Genomic DNA, 21,064 nt, shown 5'->3' with positions numbered 1-21,064 from the left:
CCCCCCCCCCCCCCCCCCCCCCCCCCCGAAAAAACACCTCAAAGCCAAACTCTCCATGTCTGCTCAGTGGTCCTTCAGAATCCACGAGAGACTGCTTCATAGATACATTTACAGATTTAGTTTTGTCAACATAGAGGGTGTTTACAATGACACGAATAACCCGTTATCAGAATCAGCTTTATTGGAATTTGACTCCGGTTTCCACTTTGCTCTCGATGTACATACTATTGGAATATCCCGTCTGTGTTTTAAACATATAAATACCATATCCTGTTTTCAGACACCTGGATCAGCCCTCATTAGGAATGCACCGACACCACCAACAAGTACTTACACTAGTACTTGCCGATACAGAGTACCAATATAAGTACCTAATGATACCATCACGCTGACAACAATGGCTTTGAAAACATGTTTTATTTTTATCAGATGTTCCTAACTCTTCAACAATAACAAATGAAATATACAACGTGATGCCGTTGCTGACATGTTAACGTTGAGCATTGTGTTTTCTTGATACACGCAGAGTATTGGAGTAAAGTGTAGTTTATACTCGTCGTAGAGAAGTTGGCATGCGCGCCAAAAAATGCGGTAATCACGGCCGGTGCCTGGTGCCCGTAGGCTCCCATAGTAGTCACGGAATTATTTTGTAAGTTGGCACGCGCGCCATCACGTGACAAATGGTTCACATATTTTGGGATTTTACAAAGAAGGCCAATGTGTTTGTAGATGCTTAAGAAACAGGAGGTCTTAAAAATCTTCATTTGAGTTTATAAAATAGTCAGCTGTTTCTTTATAATGCATGAAATACTGAACTTGTTTCTTGACATGTCGTAGAAAGGCAACACGGTAGTCCATGGATATCAGTTTACAGATAATTACGATCGCTCCTCAGCATTGTGGGGGTTGGTTTATGGCTTTTTGCCTGTTACACCTACAGTCTATGTGTTACACTCGTCTTTTTGATTATTCACAGTTCATTTAGTTTGTACGCCCTCTGGCGCAAGCACGACTATAAACGAAGCTTAATGTTGTGCCAGGCAGACACATCGCTGACATCCTGCGGTGGAGACTGAATGTGTTTGGGACGATGCACACAACGTCGTAGCTGCTAACTCTCCCAGGCGACAAATGAAGGATTTAACCAGAGCGGCCGTAGTGGTATCGGATGCGGTTTGTGTTGGAGTAGATTTACAAGTACATGTGCACAGTATCGGATCTGATACTGGTATCACTATCTATACCTAGCACTTATTCTGTTTATGAGAAACCTGAATATGCTAGCTGGAGCACTCCGGAAGAAACCGAGATACTGTTAAATATGAAACAGTACGACTTTTTTAAAAATCTGGATTATAGTGACCAAAATGATCACGTTTTCAATATTATCGCGGTGTGGCTAAAATATGCATATAAAGTGCCGTCCATACAGACATAACAGATAGGTATGAGACATTATGAAAATGTCATGCAAGAAGTATTGAGTATGAAATTAAAAGTATTGATTATGTAGTATAAGGTAATCATAAGGCCGCTCGGCATAAATAAAGGGAGAAATGGCAACATTGTGTGTCTGTTTTTCTTTACATGATAGTTCTTGTATTTTTCTAAAAACGGGCTCCATTTTTCACTTCTCTACCATGATGGCAAGCTAGACGTCACACATGACGATATTCACGATTATCCCAATAATGAAAACTCACCATGATCAACTTACCTATATATGAGTTTCTTTTTTTTAAATCATGATCCGTGATCACCCTATCGCTAGTAACAGAACACCGTTCTGGAAGATGGCGTTACAAGAGTAGCATAGCAGCTTTCAGGAATACCTCTGTGTGTGTGTGTGTGGATGTGGGTGATGAGCTCAGAGCAGACAGCTGTTGACGATCGAAGCAAGAAATTAGCAGTAAAGTTGTCATGTGGTAGTTAATGTACATTGTAGCAATATTTCTTGTCGCTCTCATCTCCCGTTGCCGGTGTGTTTTTGTCAGCATCACTGCGTCTGCACAAATAGTAACGGTAGCCTCATAAACAGCTGCACTCACTGACATCCAGAACATGCGTTAAAACAGCATAAAAAACCTGCAATGCAATTTCTGTAAATGCAGAACTTGACTTTTCCATAAGCTGACAGTTACATATCGCTAGCTCCAGTGGCAGTAATGAAATGTGAAGAGAACCTTTCCGTCAGTAGAATTGATAAGCAACAGGCGTTTGTTTTTTTGTTATAAACAGGCAACAAATTCTCCATGATGCTACATTATTGAAAGTAGTAAAACTCATTAAACGGATGAAGTGATTTCTGTTTGCCTCAGTTTTTAACGATGAAATATTGGAAAGCTTTGAACGGCTATAATTTACAATTTCCACAGCTGATGCACGACTGAGAAGCGTGGAAGCAAAGAGGGAAATCTGTCCGTGATTTCTCATTGACCTTCCTCACATTGGCCCATTTAGCCCGACTGTACGGCAATAAAGGTTTCTGTACTTGACATCAGAATTTGAAATGGGGCAGTGAGAGTAATCTATTGTGTCTCTTTCTGTGATTAGTCGCTTGTTTCTGTTGCAGCTCCGCTTTGGTCATTTCCACTGAGAAGACAGCGAGACGTGGACATTTAAAAATCGTCTGTAGTGCAGCTAAGCTGTGACCAGAAGGATCTCTGAAATATAATAATGTGAACATCAATAGTATTCTGGTTGTTTTGTCCTCGACGTTGCTTTCCCACAGCACACGTTGAGCACAGGACACAGGCATATGCTTAGCTACAGAGCAGCTGACTCATGTTATCTACACAGGACACATTGATTAGCCGGCCTTATTAAATCACAGCGGACGACTGCTGGAGTTGTACAGTTATGTAACCGCTGCTCGTCAGCGTGGTGAGTTGAAAAGACAAAATGGAACAGAAGGGCAGTGAGTGAAAATGTCTGTCTGTGTGAGGTAATGGCAAATATGGGACAGCTCTGGATCCTGTACGTGTGCAGAGATAAGGATACATATTTAGCTATCGTGTATAATATAAGTGTGTGGATAAATACTGTTAACACACAACTACGTAACCCACTGCAGTACAATAACAGCACAGCACAACCTCGAAGATGATCGAAGAGTGGAGTCACAAGCTGCTGACACGTTCTGGTTGAAAATCATTCTGTGAGTTTATGTCCTGGGAAGACTTTACACAAATCACACATTTTAAATAAATGCAATTTCTTTTAGTACGACGTCAATGAGTAAAGAGCACTTTGTTTATATGCTGCAGCTACAGGATTTTGGGGATCCTTTTCAAAACTACCAAAGCTGCAGCACCAGTAATAAGCTTCACATGTTTCTGTAATCTTTACAGGTTTAAAGAGGTGAAAGCCCTCAGGTCTGCTCTTGTGTTGCGATAGTAAAATGTGTGGTATGTACTTTTTAACGTGTGTATTTTGACTTATAACATATCTGATTTGTGTTTAAGGAGTTCTTAAGCAGCTTGGTCGATAAGCTCGCTAACTTGAATAGGGCTGCAAAAGCAATGGATTCTGTTGGATGTTATGATGCTGTGTTGACGAACAGCTTGTGTAGCTCACATGAGGAATTACAGGAAATTAGGGCTGCTGCTTTTTAATTGATTAACTCAATGATTTTACCAATGAGTTGATTTATCTGAGTGATTAATTTTCCTGCCCAAAAAAAACCCCAAGTCGGTGAGTTGCCTTTAGGTGGGACTGGTTGTCAGACTGGTTGTCTGCAACGCTTTGTTTGTTCTGCGTGTTCTGGTCTGCTGAAAGGTGCATGGATCTGAAATTGGTCATAATAATCTTCAAATGTCTAAAGTGATGGTGGTTGTGGTAGTGCTGGGTGGTATGACCAAAAATTTGTATCACAGTATTTTTTAAGATTCTGGCGGTTTCACGGTATATCACGGTATTTTTTGTTTTTCCTTGACTGGGTTTTTATATAGGTTTATAGTGGCTTACTCTACTGTCAGAAATACATATAATATAAAAACATGTTAATGTCATCATGTATAAAGGCTTTGCTTACTATAGGGTGTGCTCGTTTGTTGCTATAATGTTGGGATAGCAGTTTAGCTGAAGTATTGTCGCCCCGGTAAGACATACCTTGAATCCAGTGTTTTAATCATTGCTCTGAGCCCGTCTTTCTCAACGGTCTGTGGCGGGACCATGTCCTTGCATAGCTGGATCGTTATTGCGTTCGTAATGTCGCTCCGCCGCTTGCTTTTCTTGTCATATGCAGTGCCTCGAGCAAATGCCTCTTCAAGCAATGTGTGACCCTTTGGCTTCACTGTTTCACCAGCGCTAAAGTTACTGGTTGACGACCGTAATCACACTCTTGGTATTCAAACTCATGTTTTCTGCTGAGGTGATGGAGTAAGTTGCCCGTGTTACCACCAGCAGCAACAACAGCTGGACATCTTTTGGACGTCGGTTTTTTAAAACCAAAAAACAGCAGACACAGCTCCTCTCTTGCACAGACGTCTCCGGCAGCGTCGGAAATACACTAGGGCAAAGGGCAAAACTGCCCCTAAGAAATATAATTTTGCTCCTGATATCACTAGGAGAGGGGCAAAAAATGCCCCCATAAATTCCTCTAATAATAATGATAATTTAATTAACTTGTCAAAAACATCGTAGCCTATATGACCCGGTCCAGTTGCCATATAATGGTTTTGATTTTCGCCTTGACTGATGTTGCGTGTGCGTGAAGAACCGAACTTTCTAAACAAATAAATAAACGGAGCGCTTCTTAATCAGACCTGTGACTGTGAGACTGCGGTCAACTCGGCGGACACTTACATTTTAGTGCACCTATATGCTGAAATTCACGGTAAACACATTCAAATGGCACAGATCGGGAGCGAGCGAAGGACTTTGAAAGTTAGCGGAACGATTAACGTGAGACAACATCCGGTTTCTTCAGACGAACATCCGGTTTTCAGAATAAGATGCTGACAAAGTATACATATTGCATAATGGCAATTCGATTAAATTAATTATATTCACATTAAGTATAAAACATGCTACCTGCATCTCATGAGTTAAAGGGAAAATACACCTAAATTGTGAGTAAAGTGTCTTTATTCTTTGATTTGAGGGTTGCTGGAAATGAATAATACCTGACTGACAGTCAATTAAGATATTTTACTAAGCAAAAACTTTGAACTGAATTTGTACCTTCAAATGGCATATTTTTTTTAATTTTTAAGGTGCTATAAAAATGTTTTTCTCAAAAATTCCACACAATGACTAATGCATAAATTCAGGACAAAAATGGGTAATATCACAATATTTGAGGTGCTACAAAAATATTTTTCTCAATAATTCCATACAATGACTGATGTAATCAAGGCATCGTTGACTTAATAATTGTTAGTAGTTGTTTAAAAAATGTCATAACAACAAACATTTTGTTCAAAAAAATCTAAGAAAACACTTTGAATCTGTAGACTACTGCCTAATAGTCTTATTATTGCCATTTGATGACAATTGCTCATATACTGTAAGCCTAATTAAGTATAATTATTATTTTGAACAAAGGTTAAATGTTATTTCACAAGTTTCAAAAAGTGCCCCCAATTTTCTTTTAAATGCCCCTGGATTTCAGTCAGTGGGGGCAAAAATTGCCCCCTAAAAAATATGTAAATTTCCTACCCTGGTCTCCGGTCTGTCTTTGTTCATCTTGCATTTCTCTGTTCTGTTCTTTAATGTAACGTTACTGTTGCGACGGAGCCTCTCCCAACTGTTAGCAGACTGTTGTGCTAGTGGGCTAGCTAGCGAGCTGTACCCAGCATGCCGTTCGGCGGTGTAATTTTACAAATGTTAAATTATTAGTGTTACAAACTGTTGTGTGCTGTGGTGTTTTGTTGTTAAAGAGCATTAGTTGTGGGTTATTAATTGTTGTGTTATAAAGTTATAACCATGATTAGGGGTCCCTCTCAATACACTCTAAAGAACTAGCCCTTAGAGGCAAACAATATATTTAGCTGCCGGTTGAAGAGTGACAGCAGTTGTTTCGGCTATGCACCGGTATGACGGTGTGTGAAAAATGTATATCATACGGGAAATTAAAGCCGGTATACCGGATGAACGGTATACCGCCCAGCACTAGGTTGTGGTGTGTTATAAGTCGTCCTGTGCAGAAAATGCACGTAGGATTGCTTTATGTTGTGTTTTTTTTGTGTGTATTTTGCATACACACACATCCTTGACAGCCGGTGTGTGTGTGTGTGTGTGTGTGTGCGCGTGCGTGCGCGTGCGTGTGCGTGCGCGCGCGGAGGGGGGCAACCCCAGGGGTCAAGTTCAACACTGTGAAGAATGTATCTGTGTCCCTCCCCCTCTTTACCCACAAGGATTTGAAGCTTACAGGCCTGCAGCAGGCCCCCCCCCCCCCGCTGCAGAGAGACAGAGGGTCATTATTTGTACTCCAGCTTCCGTCCCTACCGCTGGAAAATCCCACTTTGCTGGAGATGCTGGATATCATTCATCTGATATATAATTTCGCTCAGTTCTTTTGTCTCTATACTTAGTACTTAAAGTAGATCCGCATATTTGTTGACGATTTTTTTTTGCACCCGCATGGTTGAATTCACTTCTTGTAAGTCAGCTAAATACATGATCTATTAAGTTAGAATACATCATAACTCACACAGGCATTGATGACAACCCAATATGAGAACTAAATTACTGCTCAGTGAATAGTGATTGATCCAACTTTAGCCTGATAGTTTTTATTTTCGGCTTTTGATCAACTAATTATCTCTGAACAGATTCAGCATTCAACAGAAACCCGGTGCGTTGTGGTTTCAGTTTGTGGTCTGAGTAGTGTTGACCAATCATGTTTGAGCAGACTTTTGGTTGAATGCAGGTCGACGGTCTGAGTGGAGAGCAAAAGAGGCGGAACCCACTGCCTCTTGTCTGACCATGATTACGGTTTTTATTGGTTCAAAATTATTACGTAAAGTGATAACTTGTGAAACAATCCGGTCGTACACATTGTCTCTCATCTCAAGACGCTAATATCGGACTCTAAACAATGAGCAGCGCACTCAAAAGCTTGAGTTTATGTGCCACATGAACCAGCGTTTAACAAGCAGAGAGCTGATATACTGGCTACTACTAAACTAGGCAATTTTCACATTTAGGCAGCATTTAGACTAACAATACGGCTGGGTTTAAAACAATAACTCAATCTCCTCCTTTGTTTCAATGGGACCCACTGTGTTGGGCTGCACCAGATGCCTCTAAACACAAAAAAAGCCGGTTCTAAATGAGTAAAAACTTTGATTGGTCTGGAGTTAACTGTTCTGCTGTCGGTACTTTAGAAGTTACGCAGTGAGATCTCCGTGGACATAGCCTATAGTTTACGTAGCACATAGTTATTTGCTGCCTCACGCTCTGAACAGCTTCACAACATTTTTTTCATTTTCTACGATCAAGTGTGCAGCCAAAAACATTCTCAGTAGGCAGAATCACGAGGAGGCACGGCTTTGCTCAGAATATAAACAATTTATTTGTAGCAATGGGAATTTGTAACGGACTAGTTTTTTTAAACGCGCGCTTTGTCCACGTTGACGTCGGAAGCACCGGTCGTGTACAATTACTACAAAAGCGTGTCGAGCTTTGCATGGCGCATAGGTAGAGGTTAATAGTGATGATTGCCGATTTACCGCTGAAATGTAGCAGTAATTCCTCTTTGATTTCACACGGCCGTTCACTTTCAACTTTGCTGGCTGAAATATTGAGTGCGCTTGCCAATTTTATCAGCCATCTGTAGCTTACTAGCTGATTGATACTTGGTTCTTTTTGAAATGTTTCCAGCTGACTTGCTTTTTAAAAAGGAAACACGTGAAAGGGGCTAATGAATGAATATGCACTTTAGGCCGATAGGACTTACTGCTGCACAGACTTTGTAGCGTATGGTTGCGTGCTAGCTCATTTTCTAGATATTGGGTTTATATTTTTTCAATAATAATGCAGTTGGTTATGCAGGATTTGGAAGCGGAGACTATATCATATGAGTCGGTATATTTATATCTTTGTGTTTATTTGTTAAGTGAAGAAAACTATTTTTAAGTCGAGCCTGATGTTACCTTCCACATAGCAGAATGATCCCAGACTCTTCGACACAGTGAGGCATACGGCTTATTGATTAAACAGCCGATACCCAAAGCCCAGGTGTCCCTATCGGGACTGGAAAAAGTCTAATCGGTGCATCTCTGGTGTTTCCATTTTGAGAAGAAATAAACAAAAAGTAGGTCTGTGCGATGTCCGGCTTCTGTGGTCAGTGTAGCAACTTAAGGCTGATCATAATGGATGAGCTCTGCTTTAAACAGGCCGCGGCAGACGCGTCTTTGTCTCATATATTTCTGCCGTTAGTTTAAAGCTACATGCAGCATTATTTTTTATGTCGTTGCAGGGTACATTGCAAAGAGCTAAGGCCCAAAATGTCTCACAGGCTATCTCACAGGCTATCTGTAACTTGTGTGTTTTACTAGACGGGCTTTCTCCACTCTGAGGGGCTGCTTGTGTACTTCATGAGAGAGAGAGAGAGAAAGTCAAGGTGTATTTAACTCCAGCTGAATGTCATGGGATCTCTGCAGTGCTCCGATGTATCGTGTTGCATTATTATCGGGGATAGCCGGGGCTCAGTGCTGCATCACATGTTGACGTGTTGATCTGAAGTACAGGGTTAAACCTGAGCTATGCTTTGGTTGAGCTCGCCTCGTGTGGCTTTGGATTGGCCAGTATTAAAAGACCTCATCATGGATTCTTGTGGTGTTACATGCACTAAGTGGTATGACCCATGTTTGTGATGTGGCATTGTTGTTGAGTGAAAGGCCTGTGGTCCATAAGCTCCCCATATATACACGGGCACAGGGGAATAATGGAGGCTCTACTCTATGTACATTGAGCTATTTACATTTTTACTACCTCTACTTACAACCTGTCCTCTCCTCAATGGTCTGTGCTCAGCAGGATGCAGCTCAGTCTAACTTTCACGGACTGTTAAAGCAAAAGGTTTGCTCGTGGGCAAGATTTTAAATATGGCAAGTAGAAATATTTTCTTTGATGAAATATCACAATTATAAGCTTTGTTTTGCTTGCTTTTTCTGACAAGTGCACATGATGTGTTCAAGGACCGTCGGTAAGATAAACATCTGATGATAATGATGCTCTTTAATGCTTCTGGCTAGAATAAGTAGTTTTGAAGATTTGTTGAAAGAAAACGTTCTTTTAAATCTCGCCGGCGGGTTTTGAGACTCTTTGAGGTACAAATGGAATCCAGTGTTTCCCACGGGATGTTGTCTGGTGGGTGGACCCCTAGGGGGGTCTTGAGGGCATGTTTCCCTGCAAACATTTTAACCATTTTAAAGTTCATGCTGACCCAAATCAGAGATGTAGCTGATCGCTGCCATGTATGTGTCTCTTAGGTTTGAAGAGCATAGAAGTCTTTGTTTGTTGAGAGCTTTCATGTTAAGAGACTTCTCTAGATGTCCTGTTGGCTCCTCGCACAAATGAATGACGTGAAATGATTTACTGATTTGGTTCTTTGAGATAATTCTTATCATGAAAGAGTTATTTCAGGGTGAAAAAATGTATTGATTTAAAGTGGGCTGACTTTAGTGACAGATGTTAAAAATTTGTATAGCAGTGCTGTCGTGCTGCTGCTACCATCTCGATGAATCCCGTCTGGGATGCTTTCACTTTTGGAAGTGTTTGTGCAAGACGTGCGTGACAGTTGTACCGCTGTGATAAGCCATTTGTAATTTGCAGTGCTTATAGAGCGCTACGTTTGTGGATCTATGTCTAAAACACACGTGAGAGGATCGTGGGCGAGGCTTTTAAAGTGCAGCTTGCTCTCCGGGGGATCCCGTGCTTGGAGGCCATTCTTGCAACGCGCCGAAACACATGTTATGCAAATGGTCATATTTTTGTAATCGAACCACTCTGGGTCCTACTGCGTTCGCAGTTGTAACATTACTTTCTCTGGACCACACACTCGCTAATGTTACGCAGTGCCACACCTCCTTTGGGTGGGCTGAGATGACGGGCCGGTGGTGGCAGCAGACTGGCCGCTGAATACAATCATGTGGCTATAAAGTTTGTAGTTTGACGAAGTCTGAACCCCGAATACCCCCCAAACACATCACACCAACACAGCGTCATAGAGAGCGGAGCGTCTTTATTTGTGATGGTATTGAAAATCATACCATTGGGATTCCTAAATATCCTGGTGTGCCGTAAAGAAATCAGGTAGCTATCAGCTGTGCGCTCGAGATCAGGCTGCAGACCTAGCCACTGAAAAGATGGGTCAGGAGTAATTATCTTGAGACTTTTATACGATCTATATTGTGATATTTACTGGAGGGAAATGAGTATGATCATGTACATAACTCCTCCTTTTGTCTTCACGTGTTTCGTATTTCACGTTCGATCACAGAGATAACCACCAGCGTACAAACCTCATTCCCGTCATGCCAGGGCCGTGTCCTCCGGTAAGCCCTTGGCAACCCACAACACTTTCAGTGTTTCTCTGGCCGCACCCAGCTACTCCTGCTTGTGGTAATACTATCTCTGCCTTTGCTCAGCAGTCTCTGCCACCACCGTAGAGAGAGGCAGCAGATACAGGACGCAGGGAAAGCATGACTAAAGGAAAAGGAATCAAGGTCAGGGGAAAAATAGGGAAGGAAGCAGTGAGGCAAGAGAAGGAGCCGGGAAACATTCAGTGATTTCCAGTCCACTTCTTAGTATTATGCAATCCAGCAACCCTCCATCACCACAGAACTGAATCACAGTATGACCAAAAACGGGCTTCACAAAGTTAGTGTTGATTGCTTTACATTTACACACACGTGTTTATGTTATGGTGGCGGTCTGCTGTAGATGTATGCAGTGAACGTGTCTCCCTCTGTCCTCACGCTGAAGAGGTGACCCATTGTTCACACATTGAATGAGTGTCAGTCACACGGTTAGACATGTACGGCTGGCTGCTTCATGGCGTTGGTAAGAGATTATATTACATTTTATCGAGTTTGTCACGTAAACATTGTACACAAGGTACCACAGACAGGGATTTATGCACATACAAACAGCATTAGACACATCACCATTGCTTTGCAAAGAAAAAGAATAATAATAAAATAATGAAATCCACAAGCAAACAGACAAAAGATAATGTGTATGTGTGGGTCTTCTTACATTCTGTCACAGTGACACATTATATCTGTGTAAGAAAATGTGTTTGAAAGAGGACCAATGAGGATGTCCCGAGCATCTACAGTAAAATCTACAGAGCAATATCCCTAAAATGATTGAGCCACTCCCTCATCGATGGGGGATCAGGAGAGAACCACGAGTGTAGTACGGTTCGCTTGGCGCCATTTAAACCGGCAAATATGTCTTTTCTAAGCTAACCTGGAATTATCACTGAGGGCGGAGTCATCGTTGAATTAACAATAAGGTTGGCTGTTTTGGAATAAGAAATTCCAGGATATTTTCCAGAAAACATGGAGGTCTGTACCAACAGAATTATGTTGTGTGAGCTTTATTTTGAAGGCCCATTTGAAGGTATGGTGTCATATCATTAATGCACAAACTTATAGTGAATGAGCTGATGTGCTGGTTTTTTTGATGAGATAAATATGTTAGCCCAGATAGTTTTCCAATTGAGCTCAAGGCCTTGTCCCTGAAGGTCACGCTTCTGAGGCCTCACCCCCAGAGTCTTGGCACTTTTCGAGATGAAATCATTGTAAATGGTGGACACCAATCCAACCCAAGTGCTTAGTGGATGAGAGGGTAAAGGCCAATCCCACAGAACCCTGTATTATTTTACATTTTGATGATTTTTACCGACGTAGGTACAGGCGGAGAGAAGGTCTCCTGCTCCCTAGTTAGTGACATACGCATTAAAATCTGCTTTAAAGTTGCCCCGTGGAGTAACGCAGTTATGTTTACATTCAACGTGTCTCACTACGAAGCATTGTTTGTGTCGTTGAGGCCTGACAAAGATCACTTGCAGAGTTTATAACCAGCGCTGTTTACATCCGTTGGCTCAATAGCTGCTCTCTTCTTCCCTGCCAGCAGGAATCTGTGTTGCATTGTGCACACCGCATCATTAGAGCTGCAACCTTTTATAACATCTTTGACTTTTCTTTTTTGATACAAAACTTAAAATTTCTTGTCTCGTTCATTCAGGAAATGCCAAATATATGAACCTTCCAGTTACCTTTTGGAGGTCTGTCAGAGATGGATTGTGTGTTGAATCCTCTCGTACAGTGACTTACCATAGAAACTCCCCGAAGCTTGGCTCGTGTTTCGGTAAATTTGAGTGTATAATTGCTGTCTTTTTAAACGTACGATGTGACCTTTGAGTTTGGAAGCAACAGTAACACTGATTTCCAAATTACTTTGTCTGTCTCTAATCTAATTGAAAAGCCCCTGACTGTGTTTTCTCCCCCTTGTTGCTGCAGGTTCTCAGCCCATGGTACAAGGCCCTGACTGAACATACTGGTGGGCATACAGACTTACTACTGTGGTGAGTGATCCATCTGAGAAATGTTTCCACCTGCTTATTAACATCATGGGTATGCAGAGTCACAGCATGGCTTTTGAACAACCTGTCATTAGTTCATGTTGTCTGATGTTTGTGAAGAACATTAACGTCTCCCTTTCATGAAATCTATACCCGTGAAGATTTTCCCACTGAATCTATCTCTTTGAGTATGCTTGCATTTTTAATTGCCTTCATTATCTGTGATCATCTTTTTGTCACTTTATTTGAGTTAATGCACAGTTGCTGGCTTATGCCTATATCAGGTATATTTTCTGTTCCAGTCAGGAATGTAGCAGATCTGTTGCACGTTGGTGGTTCACATAATCACCTCTACAGTCTAATGCAGTTCACTACTGATGTTTCACCAACAGTGAAAATCAACATGTCTACTCAGGGCATTTTCAAACCCATAATTAGTTTGCTCTGGTTCAAATTGGTGAATGCGTTGTTTTCCTTTCGGGCGGTTTCTTCTTCCTTTTTTTTAGGATACGTCGCCCATTGTTTAAATGTCTGAGGCCATGTCGGGAGCGAGAGAGTAAACACAGGAACAAAGTGCCAAATTATGAGGAAGGCAACGTACTTCACTGCTACTCTGACAAGACCTCTATTCATTCTCCGACTAGCCCTGACTAGTGTGCCGCAGTGTTAGGTCAGGTCGAGGTTGGAGTCTCTAAAACACAGAAGTGCTTAGTGTTAGTGTCTCCCCCCCCCCGCCCCCATTCGGACCACATCTCCCATGAACCCCGTTGCTTCCTGCATCCCTTCCTCTCCCATGTGTCTTATTTTACTGAGGAGAACAAATGTGTTGGATGTGAGTTTATTTTCTGCTCTTGAAACCGTCCGCGATTGCCAGAAAGTTTGGTTTCCAGTGAACGAACGTCTCTCTCTTCCTGTTTTGAGCTGCTAAAGAATCCAGCAGATTTCCTGTGAACACTACTCGGCACTGCACAATGTACAATGCAGGACGGGATCTATAGAAGCTCAGTCTCCACCGTGATGGTCATGTTTATATGCACTTGGATAGCCAAGATCTTTCTGCCCGGCTTAGTGACATTGTTCACTTGGTTCTCTGCTTGAACCGAGATGCTTTGCTGTGACAGCTTCCACCCATTTCTGCAACTAGCTGTGTTAATGTCAGGTCAGCCACATTCGAAGGCTTTGTTTCCCTCGCTGTAGAGCCCCCAGCTCTTTGTTTATTGCACTCATGATGCTATAACGCAGCACAGTAAGTAGTTCTTAGTCATCCACTGTGTTATTTACATAAACAGCCTACAAGCATGGCTGCACAGCTCCCATTTTCACAGTTTCAACGGTCAGCACGAAAATTCAAGAATCTGGTCTTCTTTGCAAATAGCGCAGGAAGTAATGGTCTATTGTGATATGTATATATGATATGATCTTTTTTCTTTTTTTTTGTCCAAAATGACATTAGTGCACTGAAACATTAAACTTCATTGGGAATTAAATAATTATACATAAATATAAACAAAGGGCCAGTCGTCAAAAGCCAGGTGCTCAGAAAAGAAGACAGAAATTAAAAAAGAAAAGAAAATGAGCAACCATTTCCTGACCTCTCATTTGGGGCATGTGTCGAAGTTTGTTTGTACACCTGGACCGAAGCAAGATGGCCTGATGGGCGTGTTTACCGAAACATGGCTTGCGATTCTGGTCTGTAGCCGGTTTTGAATGTTGTATAGCGGTGATCCAAAGTGTTAAAATTCAGTTTGTGAAGCAATATTGTAGCAATAGCGACGGCCCACGTTTCCCATCACGTTGGCTGTTTTGTGTTCCAAAGTGCATGTTACCTCTTGTTAGTATAAGCAATGTGCCCTTTCATTACATGCTGGCTTATGTTGTAGTTGTGATGGTTTGTGGTTTTAACCATTAGTGAGGCGGCTGTTTACTTGACTCCAGCTGTGTTTTGCTACTGAGACTTAACGCTCGTGTCCCATGTGTTGAAACTGGTCTGGGCTTCAGATCTCTGGGTGCTGCTTGCCACAGTATTGTAAGTCTGAGCTCTGCTAACTATGTGGTGCTAACATTTCAAATCTTTTACTGCGTTATATCATGTCAAATAATTACACTAATCGGACAACGTGTACGCCGTTGTTGATTTTTATAGTTTATTTCTGCAGCAAAGAAGTCTTTGTTTTGAAATAATTGAGCCCACAGTATCAGTGCAGCAGTTTTCCTATAACATAGCTTGTATGCGATGTCTCTTCCACTGCCCCTATTTTCAAAATATACCACAAATATTTCAGACATTTCTCTAGCGTGTCCTAAAGGAAGCAAAAAACATTGTCCCTGGTTAACCCTGAATTACAAAACCAATTTAGTGTGAGAGCGTGGAAGAAGCAGGGAGGAATGAGGAGGCAGAAAGTGAGATGGTTAAATACAGAGAAGGATAATAGTGAGGTACACAATTACACGTCTTATAGCGTAGTAAGCCCAAAATTAGCCAAATTTAGATTTTGACTGCTGCATGGTTTAGAGACGGTTATGAGACAGGATTTGTTCCTACAAATTCTTAAAATATTTCTTGAGTAAACTTTGTGAACCATAGAGGCTCTGACTTAATAAATGTCTAACCTGCTGACTCGGCCAGTTTTTCTAAGAACTGTAATTGACAGCAAGGCTCCAGACTAACTTTTTGTTTTTTTTTACACTACTCTAACATCTATTTTATATTGCTGTGAAACATCGCCTTTAAACAACTGTATCTATGCAGAAGAGCCGGTCACTGATTACTCTGAGCAGCATGCATGGGAATAACTGACAATATAATAAGTGTCTGATTAAGTTAGTTTTTAAGGTTGTTCTTCACTCGCACTGAAGAACTTCCACACCAACGACATGTTCGATGCCACGAACACGTTGGTAGACAATGAAATTCTTTTTCTATCTGTTACTTATTCAGTCTCTCTTTCAAACTCTTACACCAGAGTTGGTGATTGTTGGAACAGTGGAAAGACTTCAAACAGTTTGTTTCATTCTATTTTTACAATGACCAGCAAGGTGAAGTTATTGTTTCAGTCAGTGGTGTGTGGCAGCTTCAGGGCTGTGGTGGGGAAGGGATTTAGCGAGTGGTGGTAATGCTTTTTTACTGCCCTGTTTTTGCAAATAACTTCATCTCTCCAGATTTTAGTGCGATATAAGTAGGATTTATTGTTGGGCTATGCCGAACACAGAAGAGCAATGAAGCGCAGTGTTTATATTTTCAGATGAGCCGCTTTGGATGCATCTGGTTATGTTATGAAATATAAGTAAAAATGTCGGCATGAGGCATGCTTGCTCTGAACTGAAGGCTGAATCAGTTAGTGAGAGGACTGACTTGTATGTGTATTCATTTCTCCTTCTTTGTTGTTTTTCTTCAGCGCTACGTGGAGGATGTGACGGTTGGTCTTTGTGGTATTTGTCCCGCCCCTCTTCCATTGTGATTGGGTGGCTGGGTAAAAAGTGACAGTGACGAGCACAGCTCATTGTCTTTTCAATATTGCAGACTTGCGACAGCCTGAGGTAGCTTTTAGGAGCGCAGATTAATTGTATGTTAGGTACGTTAATAAATTGTAATAATTGTTAAAATCTCTTCGGCGACAGTTATGACAGGAGGCCCTTTGTTTTCAGGGTGTCCGTCCGTCACCTTCTCATGAACACGATATCTCAGGAACTCTGGCAGGGGGTTTCTTTAGATTTGGCACAAACGTCCACTTAGACTCAAGGATGAACTTATTAAAATTGGGTGGTCGAAGGTAACTGACCTCACAAAACATATTTTTGGTCTACCTCAAGAATTTGGATGCTAATTATGTTAATTTCACACAAATGACTGTTGATTGCACCTTTCCTGCTGAAGACAGATGTTAGCGGGTGTTAGTGGTTTTTATCTTGCATAACTAATTCACCGTTTATTCTATTTGTAGTTGTGTTTTTTGTTTTCTCTTGTCCTCTTCTTCCTTTCAAAGGAAGTATCTTTTAAACATTGCATGGATCAGCTGTTCTAAGGGGTAGCTTTTTAGTGACGGACAATAATGGGCTATAGGAGCCAATCAGATCAACGAACAATACACCTTTTGATGGGCAGAAAGGCATTTGACAGTTTGCAGTGAACTGTAATGATGACATAAGCTTGGAAAATAAGGCCCGAGTTGAAAACTACTTCTTTTATCCGACAGAGTTCATCAAGGAGCTGAAGCTTCAGTTGCTCTATTTGTGCACACCTCCCACCCAACCTATGACCTCTGACCTGTTAAGTGTCCACTGACTATCTGCAGAGCTTGTACATGACGAATACATTTTCTTTTTTTAATGAACAATGCTTCCAGTAAGCCATATTTGTTTTCCTCTGTATAAAAGTGGTCACTGTGCGCTTACACAGGTGATGGAGTTTGCCACATCTTATTCTAACCCAAGACTCCAGCTTCACTCACACCTAGCCGAGGTCAATAAATGGGCTCATCGTGTTTGTCTGTTGCTGGAAATAGATGCTCGTCGGGTTCTTAGGTAAGGTTGTGTGGATTAACGGCTTACTACAATAAAACCACTCTCAACAACTGAAAACAAGACTGTAATCTGGGACCTCACCACCTGTAGAATAATGATAATAAGTACATTTCATCAGCATCTGTTGGGTGGGCGTGATAATATGTTGGGCACTTAAAGATCAATTACCCAAACATAATTGAAATTAGTGTCAGCAGGTATTATGACATTAGTCTAGGTCAACTAATACTTTAATGATTTACAGCCTGATGATGATTTGTTCCATGCTCAAGCTCAACCTAGCTCTGGTTGTAGTTTTTAACTGTAGTCATGTAGTCCTTTGTTTATGTCAGGGATTGGAGTGTTTGTCCATAGAAACGCGTCTCATCCTCGATGTTAACTAGTGAACCCCTGGACCATAATGGTTTAACTCAGTAGTGCATGTCTGCTTGCATCTACTGTGATCTAGTCCGTGTCACTTAACCATCCAAAAAAATTCTTTAAGTGATTGGGATTATGAGTTCGGCGAGGTCTTTTTTTTAATCCGAGCGAGCACAGGCGGCGTCTCTCAGTGAGGTAACCACGGTTGATTCTGTGGCCCTCACTGACCCGCTGCCTTCATGGACACAAGCGGCCCCGAGCCGGTATAGCCGCCCATGGAGCGAGACTGGCTGGCGAGGCCCACGTGCTGCCATCTGTCAGCGACAGACAGCTCGTCTCGCTGACCTCACACAGGCCTTGTGAGGCAGAGCTAGGCCTGCCAACGCAATCTGTCACTCCAAGAGACTAACCCTAGAGGGGGGAGGGGAGAGCCACACTGTTTCTGTTGTCATTGCACCTTATACAACTCTGGGAGTTAAAAAAAAAAAAGACTTGACCGGGACGCACAGTGCTGTCATTCAGTATTGAACCTGTAACTTGTAATGTTTTTTTAATTTAATATTAAGATCTGTACGAGTAAGGATTGGAAGTAGCTAAAGAGTTAAACTGCTATTGTTCCCTAGTCTTCTGCCACACAACAATAACACAACAATGAGACATGATATGATCGCTGACTTAAGTTCCCCAGATAATCAGCTTAAATCTGTACATTATCCCAGGTACAAGGGACAGCGTATTTAGTTTGTTGCCTAGTTGTGTTCTAACTTTGGGGACCAACGTCTGTAAAATCTTGATTATTAGCAGATAAGCTGCTTCACCTTCTGGTGCATTTTTACAAATGTGTTTTATTTTATTGTGTTTTACTGTGAGAGTGCAGGCCATATTGATTTTGGTTTTTACACACGTGTCTATAGAATCCCCCCGAAGAGAGATCTATAAAAGCCAACCCATGCGGAAGTATGCGGTCATACAGAGATGGCCATTTAGCAGTGGTGAAGGAGATTTCAACAGCCTGTAATAAAACCTACTATAATGGTATACATTACCCAGCTTCTTCAGGCTTTAGTTTCAGCTTGGAAACAAGGTGCGACTCTAACTGGGAGACAGGACAATGTTTTAGAGTGAGAGACTATGATGAATCCCTGCTGCCTGAATTTCCCTTTTTTTTTACTGCTTTCCGAGGACGAGCCCACACCGTCAGGCCTCAGACAGCTCCTGTAGGAATAGGAATGAACCCCATTCCCACCTGCAGAGTAGAGCCAGAGCAGCAGTCACAGCGTGGCTCTTCCTTACCTATTGATGCAGTAGTCTTCAAAGAGCACCAAACCTACATGCTGGATATTGTTACCACAGACCGGGAGGGACAAAAGGACACCCATGGTGCAGTGAGACACAACAGTGTGAGATTTTCCTCAGCCATTTTTCAGAGTGCAAAGAGGCCCTTTTCACACATGCAGCCGGTACCAACATAACAAGAGACTGTTGGAGGCTGAAAGCAACCGTTCCAATTGTCAACATAAGTACATTAGTGTTGAGTAGAAAAGAATCAGAGTAAATTCATGAGTTTCTGTACGTGGTTTGTTTCCATGACATGAGGTAACGGCTGTGGTTAGGATGTGACGTCTCTCCTCCTGAGGCAAGTTCTCTGCATTCATTGCGGTTGTTGTTGAATTATTTCACTTTCAGCTTGACCGTGAGTGAGAGCGTTTGTCCACAGCTAATCTCGTGTACTGCTGCGGCAAACCTCATCATATTTTGGGTGCGCAGGACATCTCGCGGTTGCGGCGACTCACATTTTTTTCATACACCTTTTTATTGCCTGTTTTGTACCGTCATTGACTGCCTGCTGACTCCTCCTCCCCACTACTCTTAACCACTAGTGATAACACAGCAGAGGTGCGTCTCAGATCACCAGCTGCTGCTCTCCGCCCAAAGACACAGCGGGAGGGAAACAGTTCGCTCACTTTTAGGCTACATCCGCACTACTACGGTTCCATTTTAAAACACATACCGTTTGCTACGTTTACACTGAGCATCCACAATAATCTACAAGTTTAAAAACGCTCCCGTTCTGTTTTGAAACTCCGGGGTTACCTCGTAGTGTGGACAGGCTGAACCACATACGTTAGGGAATGTTGACGGGGACTCCCGCATTCGCTACTCGATTGGGTCTTCGCAGTCACGGCGTGTCCTTCCCTGATTCGTCACGCCCCTATCACATGACCCCTTTTCCGGCCTGTTCTACCGGTGATTCCTTTCAACATGGATAACGTATTACAAGCGTTACTGGCCTTGTTGTCTATGCTAGCAGCTGTTGTGAAGTTAAATTGTCTATGAGTATAAAGAGGAAGATCTTAAGTATCAAGCACGACCTTTTTATTATGAAACGGTACCATAATACATCGTATTTTCTGTAACTAAGCAACCAATGTACTTCCTGTTTATACCGGCACCCGCATGCCCAGTGTACGCGAATAGTCACGTGATAGACGTTTCAGGCATGCTACTGTGGACGGAGATCATTTCATAAACGATGCTGAAACACCGTGTGGACGGAGATCGGTTTCATTTAAAACACATCGGTGTGGATGTAGCCTTCATATGTTGGACGGTGTGTCACGCTAACAGAACTACCAGTACACAGACGGCTCAGCAAATTTAATTTTGTCTTTGGCAAGATTGCACGACATGTTTTATACTCCAACTTCAAATCGATTGCATGCATGGGTCGCAGCTTGTTTTTGAGTTTGAATGGAGTGCGTTTGACAAAGCCTTTACAGGCCATCGGTGTCTAGACGGGGTGTTAGCCGACTGTGGGTCGTATTAATTCTATTACACAATAGTGTAGTGGTCGATGCTGACACACCCTTCTAGTTGGTGTATGTAATGCATGTACAGGCAGTAAAATCAAGCGCCCCTCATCCACTACCCTAATATCTGCATAATGCATCAGTCGTGCATGTTATCACTGCAGTTGCTCAGATAAATACTCCGTTGATATGAAGTTAAATCTGTTCTGACAGCAAGTAGCACATATTGATAAGCTGTTGTGTTTTTTGATCACACATCTTTGAGTGAGCTAAAGCCTCTGAGTGGGTCCCCGATCAAAGTTGTTTTAAAATTGTTTGTTATATAGTTATGATTGTGGTTATATTTATGAATGTTGAAAATGTAGGCCTATCTGAAAATGAAACCAAATAAAATCTCAAAATCTTTCTTCTTTAAAACATTATCTAAATCAAATTACCCTCGTTTATTTGTTTATTTTTATGATTTCAACACGGAAATTTTGTTCACAATGGAGCTTTATCAGGGAAATAGAAATGGACGTGTGTGTGGTGAGTTTACTGCGTACTTTCAGATTCGAATGTGTCGGAGACGCACGGTGCGTACATATCAACATCACTGTTTGATTCCACGTCCTGATTTTCTCTTGGTGTTGAATGATAGTCTTTGTGAGTCTCTTCTTCTTCTCTCATTAGGCTGGGACTTGATTTAAGCTTGAGCCTACTGTACAGGCCAGTCTGCCACTGGTAGCAGTCACAAGGGGGAGAGGGAGAGAAGGAATGCAGAGACAGAGATTCCCCCCCCCCCCCCCCCCCCCCCCCCCCCCGCGCCAACTGCGTACCTTCAGATGCGAAT

General features: G+C 42.1%; 1 protein-coding gene across 1 annotated transcript in view; it reads left to right on the top strand.

Annotated features, from left to right (window-relative positions):
- The window catches only part of LOC116397473 (F-box-like/WD repeat-containing protein TBL1XR1), a 39,205-nt gene that overhangs the window by 2,548 nt on the left and 15,593 nt on the right, over positions 1 to 21,064 (top strand). The window contains exon 2 of the mRNA XM_031872910.1: positions 12,480 to 12,544. The gene's annotated coding sequence lies outside the window, so the exon portion shown is untranslated. The remainder of the gene's footprint in view (positions 1 to 12,479; positions 12,545 to 21,064) is intronic.

The sequence above is a fragment of the Anarrhichthys ocellatus genome, unplaced genomic scaffold (genome assembly GCF_004355925.1).
Source record: "Anarrhichthys ocellatus isolate YVR2014 unplaced genomic scaffold, GSC_Weel_1.0 scaffold67, whole genome shotgun sequence".
Lineage (NCBI taxonomy): Eukaryota > Metazoa > Chordata > Actinopteri > Perciformes > Anarhichadidae > Anarrhichthys > Anarrhichthys ocellatus.
This window is presented reverse-complemented; position numbering and strand designations above follow the sequence as displayed.